We start from the raw sequence: 12,522 nt of genomic DNA on the forward strand, positions 1-12,522 counted from the left end.
CCCAGAACCTCTTCCCGGGAGTCAGGAATGTTCTGCCTCACTCCCCAGCCTCTGGGGAGCAAGGCCTGGCTCTGAACGCCCCCAAAGATCTCCAGGTGTGGAGTTCCTTCATAACTAGCCCCCCTTCCGCCCGTCAGGCTCCCCCCTGCTCCCAAATCTCCACTGTAAGAGCGGCTGCCCTTGGTTTTCTGACCTAATCCCTCCTGGGCACCTCGGTTCCTCAACTGTCTGGGCTGAGACAGGAGGGGCACACCATGTCCTCCCCCCAAGGCCCTTGGGAGCCACGCTGGCCTCCCTTCCACCCGTCCGTCCTGATGGCTGGCTCACACCCTTCTCAGATGGTTTTGTGTGAGCTCACTCTTCGGAGTCCTTGGACCGAGCCCGATGTGAAACTACGGACGATTCTGTTCTTTGGCAGCCAGTGCTCATACCAAGACCTTTCTGTGCAAGTTATTCCCAGTGGAAATGCCAGCCTCTCAATTCCTGATATGGGCTTTGCCTTCTTTCTAGAGTTCTTTCCACGTGCCTATTTTGGTTTTAGGGACTTTTTTTTTTTAAGAGAGAGAGTGAGCGAGCAGGAGAGGGGCAGAGAGAGAGAGAGAGAGAAAGAATCTTAAGCAGGCTTCCCGCTCGCCCAATGCAGGGCTCGACCTCATGAATCATGAGATCATGATCTGAGCCGAAATCAAGAGTCAGACACCCAACCGACTGAGCCACCCAGGAGCCCCTGTTTTTAGGGGCTTTTTACCCAAGTACAATACACGTATCAAAGAGCACGCAAATCTTAAGTGTTCAACTTTGAACTTTTGGGAAGTGAATAACTGTGTAACTAGAATCCAGAGCAGGAGTCAGAATACTGCCCCCATCTGGCAGCCCTTTCCAGTGGCGTCCAATCTCCCCCCAAAGTTGCCGTTGTTTTAAAGCAAGTTTCACGCAGGTGGTAGAATGTTCTTACTGAGATGCGTTCATCAGTCATAACCACAAAACGTAGTGAAGATTTATCTGGAACTTACTATATGGCAGGCATTGCAAACACAACGTTAATTAACTCCTTTTATCTTTATAGCAATTCCACGAAATAGGTTGTATTATCATTTTTATTATTATTTTACTTTATGCCCCATTAATAATGGGCACGAGGGCACGAAGAGACGATCCTACTTTTCCTAAGAGTTCCAAACAAGCTTTACAACTTTTTTTTTTTAATTTTTTTTTTCAACGTTTATTTATTTTTGGGACAGAGAGAGACAGTGCATGAACGGGCGAGGGGCAGAGAGAGAGGGAGACACAGAATCGGAAACAGGCTCCAGGCTCTGAGCCATCAGCCCAGAGCCCGACGCAGGGCTCGAACTCACGGACCGCGAGATCGTGACCTGGCTGAAGTCGGACGCTTAACCGACTGCGCCACCCAGGCGCCCCAAAGCTTTACAACTTTTAATAAGGCTGGGGGAGGGGGGAGTTATTTCAAAAAGCCTTGTATTTGTTCCCTTTAAAGGAAACATGCAGATTTTAGTTGTTCTTCCTAACGGTTGGCCTTAAAGACTCGGTGACTTTGCGTGGTATTAACAACTGACTGGAAGGTTTGAAGCCATCCAGTCCAGGAGGGAGGACCCGCCAGAAAGAGGTACTGATGTAGGGGGAGGCCGTGCTGATGGCGGGGGGGTCGGGACGGACAGAAGGCGACTAGTTCTGGAGCTCACACCCGCTGCCTTCCCTGGCGCCTTCCACGCGCAGCTCAGCCTGCCAGCCTCTCCTCGTGGAGGATCCCGTGGCACCTGTGGTCCCGCCTCACGGGGCTGCTCAGGGAGGAACCGGGGGCTCTGGGAGGACGGGACTCTGCGGCCCACCGCCCTGTGCTCCTCCGGCAGCCTGGCCACCCGCTCACTGCCCGGCCGAGCCGGTGTGGGGGACACGATGCATGACAGTCGGAAGGACGTGGAGCAAGGGCAGGGCAGCAGGCTGGTTTGGGTCTTGGGGGCCAAGCCAGCCGACCCGAGCGCCTCCCCCGCCCCCGACAGCCCCGACCCTGGTGACTCGGACAGGGCCCGGCAGGACCGCTGGAGAACTCGGCCTCAGGACGCAGTCTGGGGCCAGGGAGGGAGACAGCCAGGCCCGCTGTCGGGGACACCGGTGTTTGGTGACGATCCTTTACGACCAAGGCAGAAACGCATCACGGGCGTGAACGCGCTTTACGGCTACAATAACGTGTCCGTCAGTCATCCGAGGGTCAAACGGAACACTCGTGGGGAACAGCCTGCTCCTTTCTCCTGTTCTGGCCACGCTCTCGCTGTGCCCTGGTCCCCCGATCAGAGGACGACATTAGGAAAGCCACAGGGAGCCATACCAGGGCCGCTCGCGGGTGACAGAGTGTCGTTATGGAGCTGGACGCCCCCCAGGCGCTCCCCCCCCGCCGCACCCCTGCCTGGAGCCCAGGGCCCAGGCGGTGAGTGGGGCTGTTCTCCAGAGCTCCGGGGGAAGAGGCGTCGCTGGGTCGGGGTTCCTCCTCGTTCGGGGATTCACCTGCTTCTTTTTTATATTGTCACGTACTCTCCCTTTGAAATCCGGGGTCCCTCTAGGGTGACAGGGAGGCGGCCACCGTGTAAAAGCATTTAGGGGCGGACAGGAGGGGGCTGGGAAAGGCCGTCCGTGCAGGGAGCACCGTGCACACAGGTGGGGGACGTGCTCGGCCACAAGGGAGGCATCCCGAGTGCTTTCATATAAATAAGTGACGGAACTTGGGGCACCTGGGTGGCTCAGTTACGTGGCCGACTTCAGCTCGGGTCATGATCTCACAGTCCATGAGTTCCAGCCCCGCATCGGGCTCTGGGCTGATGGCTCGGAGCCTGGAGCCTGCTTCGGATTCTGCGTCTCCCTCTCTCTCTGCCCCTCCCGTCCTCATGCTCTGTCTCTCTCTGTCTCAAAGATAAATAAAAACATTAAAAAAAATTTTTTTTAATTAAAAAAAAAAGACAAATAAGTGACGGAATTCGCTTCCCGTTGTCCCCGGGTCTTTTTCCGGGGCAGGCGTCTTCCAGGCCGTCTCCTGGACGGCCGTGCGCCCCCCCCCCACCCCCCCACGTCTGCAGGTTCCGGCGACCCATCGTCCAGAAGGCTCGCTGTGCGTTTTCCGCGTCACCAGAGCTGGCTGACAAGTGACGCAGGCTCTCCGGCTTTGGTCTGGCGTCCCTCAGAGAGACAGGAACCTGGCCAACCGCGGTCCCGGCTGCGTCGCCGGGTGGGGGAGGGAGCCAGAGCCGTCCTGCGTCTTCTGGAGGTCTGCCCTCCGATGCCGGGAGGGTGAGCACACGGAGGGGCGCGGGATGCCCACCGAGGCATCCCCGCCCGGCCGCTGGCAAGCCTGCCTGTCGGTGCCCCGAGCTGCCCCGAGCTGCCAGATGCACCCTCCCCCACGTGGTGGAAGCCCGGGGACTCAGGCTCCGTGCCCGCGGACCCATCTGTGGCCGCTCCGCATTCCAGCAGCCCTAGGTTGTGTGTCTGCCGTCCAAGGGCTGCTCCCTTCCGGGTCCTGCTGGACTCCCCCGCCCTCAACAGGTCGGCAGCCTGGGAGGTGATTCCGTGCATCGGGAGCCCTGTGTGTGTGCCAGCCCAGCAGTGCCGTTTGGGCCCTGGGGTTTCTGCGCTTCCCTGGTGCCCATCGCCCCTGCTCTGCCGCGGGCCCTCGCCTCCACCCCAGACTCGGCCGCTTGCGTTATGTCCAGCAGGCACTGGGCAGCTGGCATTCTGATGGGGTGGTGGTCTCTCACTAGGTGTGTGATAAGCAGGGGGTGGGAGGGGAGGTGCTGGGAGGAAACGGGGGGTCCCAGAGGCAGGCGGCGGGGAGCAGCCTCAGCACTGTCGTCGGGACGGGCTCTCCGAGGACGTGACGTTTCTGCACAGGCCTGCTTGCCGTCGGGGGTCAGCCACGTGCTCACGGGGGAGAGGCTGTTCCCGGAAGAGGGGACAGCCCGGGGAGACATCCTGAAGTGGGGAAGGGGTGTGGCAGGAGCAGGGAGAACAGAACAGCCTCCCCACCCTCCCCTGCTCCCAAACAGGCCACCCTAGGAATTAAAACCACAGTGATTCACATATTCAGCTATAACCCCAGTACATGTCTTACTTGTTTTTCCTTGGCGTTTGTCAGGGAGAAAAAAAAAAAAAAACAGAGCACAGTAGGGCTTTCTGCAGAGTCACCTGTGAACCTTCTAGAAGAGACTCTCGGCTCTGGGGCTCCGACATCTCAGTCGCTATTTTACGTGGTTACGATGCGAGTCCCAGTTAACCGAGAAGGGAGCACGCTGACTTTCTCAGATACGGCCACGACATCTCCAGTTACAATGGGAACGTTGTTACCTGGCAGGGAAGGCAGGTATGAGGATGGGATACGGGCCCTGCAGACATTTCTTCTCTCTGAAGAATCATCTGGGGGCCATGAGGCTCTTCCCTTTAATTGAACAAATACTTTCCGACGCTGTCCGGCCTCCCTTTGGCAAAGCCCACGCTCACAGGGTGACCGGCGGGAGACAGGCTGGGACTCCGAATTGCTCAGGCTTCTTCCTTGCACGCAACCAAAAGCAAACGGAGATGAACTCTCTTCGAGGAACAGCACCCAGGCCATGCTGACCCTGCAGTGACAGAGACCCGGGAAGGGATGCTGCCTTTTGGGCGATCTGAGGTAGCTTCGCCTTTCCTGACGTTTTTTGGCTCGGAAGTTTCCCGGGCGGAGTAAAGACCAGGAGGAGAGGACAGAAATGCCACTGGCCTGTCTGGCCCACGAGGGAGACACAATCCCCCCACTTTGTTTTTCAAAGACATCAGTGCGGGATTCCGTTAAAGCAAGAGAGAGCACTCCAGTCCGAGTGTGGGGCCCCCTGAAACCCAGGCACCAGAAACTTTGCTGAAAGAAGTTCATAATTGGATATTTCAAAGGAAATCAAAGCAGGAATCATGGGGAGAACTTGTGTCTGTTTATTCGAACGAGGACTCGTAAAGCGCTGACTCCGTTCTCCGAACCTCACGGGTTCTTCTTTAATCCTCCCAAGGATGCTACGCTATGGGCTCTGTTATCCTCTCTATTCCAAGACAAGGAAACCGAAGCACAGAGAGTGATTCATCCATGGCCAGACATGGCTTCCCCACACTCCTTTCATGACCTTGTCTTATCTTCATTTTCATACGTCTGGAAGGCGCCACCGGGAGCTACGACCACGGGGACTGTTCTCAGGGTTTCCGGAGGTCCAATTCGGCCCCACGTGCAAAGTGTTCACCCAAAAGAACAGGTCAGTGTGCTCGATATTAACAGGAGGGAGAATGTTGTGAGCAGCAAGACTGGGACTTTTCCAGGCCTTCGTTGGGAGGACGAGGAATTCACGACCGCGTGGGGCCTGGTGCATTCATCACAGACGCCACTACACGGCCAGGACAGGGTTGGGGCACTTCCGGCCCTGCCGTGTGCATAACTTGATCCCTAACATGCTGGGCACGTTCTTCGTTAAAATCGAGTAAATGTCCACGGCAGGCTTCATTGGTCAGCTAACCAACAGCCATTACCAACCATCTTCTCCCTTGCGTTGTGGAAGAAGCCGTGTCACCCATTTCTGGGCGTTTAAATATCTGGGTGCCATTTGGGAAATGTACAAGGAGAGAGAGCCATAACCAGATAGCTCTCCTGCCTTGCTAGTTCTGCACCCCCGACATCTGCACTTGCACATGATCATGTGAGGATATATCAGGAGCTGTGGCAGCCTTTTTGTGAGCGTGAGAACAAGCCATTGAGGATGGTCAAACGTGAGAACAGAATACAGCCCCGTCCTGAAACATTAAGCAACAGAATTAACAGTGGGACTACCTGCCCGCCTTTGATTCAACTTTCTTTTATTTGTAGCTGAAAGCATATTGAATTGATGTATTTAAAATTTTTTTAATGCTTATTTATTTTTGAGAAAGACAGAGACAGAATGCGAGTGGGTTAGGGGCAGAGAGAGAGGGAGACACAGAATCCGAAGCAGCTCCGCGTTCTGAGCCGTCAGCACAGAGCCTGACACGGGGCTTGAACTCACAAGCTGTGAGATCATGACCTGAGCTGAAGTCAGATGCTCAACTGACTGAGCCACCCAGGCGCCCCAGTTGATGTATTTTAAAAACAAAGACATCCCTTGTGGTGCCTGGCTGGCTCAGTTGGGAAGCATCCGACTTCAGCTCAGGTCATGATCTCACGGTCCGTGGGTTCAAGCCCCACGTCGGGCTCTGTGCTGATGGCTCAGAGCCTGGAGCCCGCTTCGGATTCTGTGTCTCCCTCTCTCTTTCTGCCCCTCCCCCGCTCGCACTCAGTCTCTGTGTGTCTCAAAAATAAACATAAAAAAAAGTTAAAACCAAAAACATCCGCCATCAAATACCAAGATATCCACAAAAAGATCTGATTACAATGTTTATCGTAACTTTATTCATAGTAGCCCAAACCCAGAAATAGCCAAGGTGTCTGTCAACAGAGTGGATCAACAGTGGTCCAGTCATACAGTCGATCCCGACTCAGCTGGCACAGGCAGCCGCATAGAAGAATCCCAAGTATGTTGTTCTGAGGAACGATGTCAGACAGAAAGATAACATCCCATGGGATTGCCTGTATGAAAAGCTCTATAACTGACAGCCTGATGTACGGGGGGGGGGGGGGGCAACAACCGGACACCGGATGGGTCGGGAAGGGTGGGGTGGACAGTCACTGGGAAGGCGGCTTGAAGGGACTTTCTGGGGCGATGATCACGTTCCGGACCCTGACGGGGTTAAAGTCGCACAAGTGGGTAAAAAGGTTACGGCTACGGATTTGTGCATTTCATTATATATAAATTTTGCCTTGACAGAAAAAAAAAAAAGAAACATTAAAAAAAAAAAAAAGATGGGCCTCACGTGAATGGGCGTTTAGGGTGTTGCACTCTAACACTTTGCAACGCATCCCCCAAATCAGACTGGCGTAGGGGCGGCTCGGTGGGTTGATGCGCGAGGAAATATGAGGAACTGGAAATATGAGCACTGTTCTTTGGCATCCTCTGTGTTTTGGACGTTTGCATAATCAAACGTGGAGGGAAGACGTGAACGCAGACACGGCCGAAGTTGTTGCCATTACTCTGTGTCACGCTTGGAAGGCAACCACGTCCTTCCTCTAGGGAAGGCGGTTTTATGGAAATGAGATTCAGACCTAGGAGTCCAGATGAGCCCGGGGGTGGAGTTTTACTTCTCCGGACTGAGCTGTTTATGCAAAGCTTCCTGTAATGCTGGGAAGGAGTGTCTCCGACAGATACAAAAGGGGGCACGTCAGCGAGCACAATGAGCTTAGCCTCAAAGACCTGAATAAACCTGTAAGCCAGCGACCTGGGGATTATGCTGCATTGAAAGTTTCAGCAAGGAACATTGAAATTCAGGTACCAGAAGTCCTCGCCCTTGGGGGAAAGCGTGGCTAAGCTCCAGCCTTTTCTCTTTTATTAGAATCGACAGCTTCTGTGGCACAAACAAATGTAGGCTGAAGGCTCTGAGGCTTAGCCCTGCCCTTCCTGGGCCCTGGGTGGATAATGCTTGTATTTTCTGGGCCACCGATTTATTTGCACAGAAAGTGAAATAATGCGATGACTATTAATGAGATGGAAATGGAAAGCACCTGGGCGTTGATTGCAGGAGCCTCTGGTTTGGGTCTGGGGTTGTTTCTCGTTGACCCACCACGGCTGAGACAGGGAGGAAGAGACAGGGAGGTCTAGACGGTGTCCGTGTTGCATCGGCTCTGGGACCACCCTGGAGGCCATCTCCCACCCTGTGGTCTCAAGGGCTTGGGGTCTGTGTACTGAGGAAGGAGATGAGGTCCAGAAGGACACGGCGCCTGGCTGGCTGGACCTGATGCTACACGAACCGTTGCTGAAATGCGAACTCCTCTTCCCCTTGGTTTTGAAATAGATACCTTGTTACACTTTATGCAAAAGTTGTGAGGATAGCCGTTGGACACTTTTTGAAACATTACATATAACTTTGTTTTTCCAAAACAAAAAAAAGTCCAGAGCCCCTCTCTCAGTCCCTTGAGGTGGACACCAGCGTGTGTGTGTGTGTGTGTGTGTGTGCGCACATAGGCGTATATGCACACGCACGCACATTCTTGCGACTCCAGAAACCCGAAGCAGAAGATAACCCTGGTTTGAACTCCAGCTTAAACACATACTCGCGTGTGAGCCCCTGAGCCTCTCTTTCTCGTCTTTCCTGTGGGAATAATTTTCCCTCCCCCATGGCTTTGTGTAAGGATCAAATGTGTTAATACATGTACAGAATTAGGAGACATCCCGCCACGTGGAGAGCGGAAGATGGCCTGTGTGTCCTTACGCGTGATGTATCCGTTGTTCGCGAGAGGTCTCAGCGTTAGCGTTGCCCTGCATGACACGCTGCTTCCCATCGCGTGGTGTTACCCGAGGTTTCTCCCCGTCGCTACGTCCTGGAGAACGTTCCACACGAACACACAGCCCGACGTCTCACGGCCTTTCGCTGCCGCAGAGAATCCACGGCACGGACGCACTCACGTTTATTTAGCGGTTCTTTTGGGAGAGTGCTGTCTCGTTTGTCCAAACTGGGCACGTGTCCTCGTGAGAGGATGCTTCGGTAGTAATTATTCCACGACCGCAAGTGTAAGTCAGGCTGTCCTGGGGAATCCACGAGACGTGGCTCCCGTGTGATCCCCACCATCGGTCCAGCAGTGAACACACACACACGCACGCACACACACACACACACACACACACACACACACACGTCCTTGTGCTCAGCTGCGTCTCTGCACCAAATCCCGACAAGTAAACTCTCCGTGTCCTGGGGCAGAGCGTTTTCATTTTTCACACATCCGTGGCCGTCCTGCAGAGCTGAACCGTTCTCACGTTCCCCGCGACCCTGACATTCAGCAGGGGAAAGCATGCCGATTATCTTATGCCGTCAGCTGTTCCTTATGTGAAGGCAGAAAATGGTACCTCGTGTTTGTTCTGATTTTCCTTTCTCCTCCTTCCCCTCCTCCCCCTCCTCCTCTTCCACCTCATATAGGTGTGCATTTTGACATCTGATAAGCAAAGCTTGCCAAGTAGTTGTGCGATAAGCCTCGTCACCTTCACGATCACGAGCTCGCTGTGGCCGGGTAGGATGTTGGACCTGCTGTGATAATCCATGTCTCTACCCAGGCTCTATCTCTGCGGCTGCTGGGACGTTACTTCCTTCACCCGTCGTTGGGGCATCACAAACCCGGCCCCGCCTAACCCGCCGTGTAATTAGGAAAGACAAACCGTGAGGAATGTTAGCAGGGAGCAGGTAGTCCCTTGTTCTTAACCTGGGTGCTTACGTGCTGTTTGGATATTTTACAACCGGCACGATACCCTGTGTTGCTAGTGGCATTAAAATTATTAAATTTAAATTTTTTTAACGTTTATTCATTTTCGAGAGAGAGAGAGAGAGAGAGAGCGCGAGCAGGGGAGGGGCCGAGAGAGAGGGAGACACAGAATCCGAAGCAGGTTCCGGGCTCTGAGCTGTCGACACAGCACTGCTGCAGCCCCACTTTGCAGACAAGGAAACTGAGGCAGAGAGAAGTTAACCGACTTAAGGGGCCCAGGGTCTCACGGAGCAGAGCCAGGCTTGAACCCGAGCGAGCTGACTCGGCACCTGTCCCCCTCACCCCCCAGGATGTCGTTTCCCTGCTTTGGAAGCAGACACACGCTTCAACTTTAGTCCCATTTAAATATGTCCTGGCTTCTCATCTGGCGTGGAACGCAGTTCTCCATCAGCAGGGGTTGGCCCCTGGCCTAGGCCAGCAGGGGGGCAGGAAGGGGGTGGCCTCCAAGATGAATCTCCGCGTAGACGGACCAGCAACAATGACACTCGTCCGGGCAGCGATGGCAGTGACCCCCGGATACTCAGCGCCCATTCAGCCCGCGAGCTGAGCCACGTGCCGAACCTGGTGCGTGCATCAGTCCGTCCACACGTTCATTCTGTGAGGCACAGACACTCCAAGAGGCTGACCCACTTACCCGAGGCGGCACATCTAACAAGCGGCAGAGGCGGAATTAAATCCCGACCGTAGGCCAGAGCCCAGGCACTTAACGGCCCCAGGGCTCCCCTGTAACGTAAGGCCCCAGACATCAGTAATTCGAGTCATTATCCTGATGTAGCTAAGCGCACAAGCACTCTGCCCGGAGATTCCCTGGTCACACATGAGCTGTGTGGTGTTTTCCAGACCCAGACTCGGGATACGCTGATTTGACACACGGTCAGACAACGGGGGGAGGAGATCTGAACCCCACTCTCTCCCAAGAGCGCCAGGGTGCACGCTCCCTGCAGTGGTTTCATGCTCGTTCCTGTAGCATCTTGTCACAGTGATTCGGGATGCTCACGGCATGTAGGGAAAGCGGGCCCCGTGGGCCGGGGTCCCGCCCTCGGACATCGGCAGGTGCCGTAGGAGCCGCTCGGATCCACTTCCAGAAGGGCAGTCGGTTTGCAGGTGTGCCCATCGCGAGACCGGCCCCAAACGTGGCCTTCTCCACGAGGTCTGTCCAGATGCCCCCGGGGCACAGGGGGCAAAGCCCTTTGGCCTGCACACCGTCTGTCAGAGCCCCTCGCTTAATGTTGCTTCGTCGTGTCATTTTCTCATTTATATATGTACGTCTGTTCCATTTTCTGCTGGGCCTCAGCTTCAGAAATGCATTATTCATTCATTCATCAATTCATTCATTCTGCTTTCTTTTTCATGTAGTGCTAAGATGTACAGACCCTCTCTGTTGTTATCGTTATGTCTAGACCAATGGTTCTCGGCCTCTTTGCTGTCAGGACTCCTTTAACTCTGAAATATCATCGAGCCCCCCCCCCCCCCGGGAAAAGGAGGGTCTTACGTGGGTCACATTCATCAGTATTTACAGTATTAAAAATAAAACCTGGAGCGACCTGAGCGGTGCAGTTGGTTAAGCGTCCGACTTCAGCCCAGGTCATGATCTCACAGTTTGTGACTTCAAGTCCTGCATTGGGCTTTGTGAGTTCAAGTCCCGCATGACAGTGTAGAGCCTGCTTGGGATTCTCTCTCTCCCTCCCTCTCTCTGTTCCTTCCCAACTCGCACTTTTTCTCTATCTCAAAATAAATAAATAAACATATATATATATATATATATATATATATATATATATATATGTATAAAGGGGCGCCTGGATGGCTCAGTCGGTTGAGTGACTGACTTCGGCTCAGGTCATGATCTCGCGATTTGCGAGTTGGAGCCCCACATCGCGCTCTCTGCTGGCAGCTCGGAGCCTGGAGCTGTCTTTGGATTCTGTGTCTCCCTCTCTCCCTGCCCCTCCTCTGCTTGTGCTCTGTCTCTCTCTGTCTCTCAAAAATAAATAAATGTAAAAAAAAATTTTTTTAATCTATATAAAAAAATAAACCCTGACATTTTTTAAAAAAATTGATTCTATGCTAACTAGTAATAATATTTTATTTAAAATATCTACATATCCCCATTGCACAAACGTATCTCGTGAGAGATACAAACGTATCTCCCCATTGACACAAACAATGTATCTCATGAGAAAGAACTGGTTCACGGTATCAAAGCGATATAGTGAGGAGTTTCACTGTCACACATTGTTGCAAACCTGGTGTGTTCAAGGGCACCCGAGTTCTCCCGCCTGCTTCTATGTTCAAGGCGATAGGATGTTTGTTCTGTGGCTGACGTGTGTAACGATCCCCTGACCTCACAGAGGCGTGTGGTTGGAAAAGGGCTGACTTCCTGGACATCCCAAAGGGGGCTCGGGGAGCCTTGAGGACCTTGGAGCATCCTTTGAAGACCACTGAGTGGTCAAGGACACCCACCCTGTCTCACCCTTCTGTCTCCCAAACACTCCGGCGTCTTCATGGCCGAGTCTTCCCCCTTCCCCAGGCCAGGAGCTACAACGTATCCTGGTCACAGGGAGTTCAGCAGTTTATGTGCAACATTTGGTGGCAAATCGCCCAGCGTCTACAACACTCACTGAACGTTCATTCACACCTTCTGCAAGTATTTATGGAACACCCATTTTCAGCGGGAAAATCCAGCCGTGAAGAAGATAAACACCGTCCCTGTTCTCGTGGTGCTTACATTCTGCTGGGAAATCACACTGTATAAAATAAACAAAAAACATGAATAAGACGTCTTCAGTTAGTAACGGGTGCTGCGAGGAAGCTAAAACGAGTGTCATGTTAGAAAGTAAAGGGGGAAAGTCACTAGGAAGGGTAGTCTGGCGTGGCCGCTCTGAGACTCAACTGATCAGAGAGGAGTCAGTCCCAGAAAGATCTGAGTGAGAAATATTGTAGGAGGAAGGAACGGCAAATGCGGAGGCCTTGAGGTTTGAATCATCTGTGTGTCTGATGCGTGGAAAAATGAACATTTATCTACTTTCTTGTGTGTTCCCGCATTTATATGGTGATGCCTTGTTCCTCATTTCAGTGGCAAACGGAACAGTTCCTGAAGTTTTAGAAGTACACTTCTGTTTAAGGTA

The sequence above is a fragment of the Herpailurus yagouaroundi genome, unplaced genomic scaffold (assembly GCF_014898765.1).
Source record: "Herpailurus yagouaroundi ecotype Mexico unplaced genomic scaffold, PumYag 191, whole genome shotgun sequence".
In the NCBI taxonomy this organism is placed as follows: domain Eukaryota; kingdom Metazoa; phylum Chordata; class Mammalia; order Carnivora; family Felidae; genus Herpailurus; species Herpailurus yagouaroundi.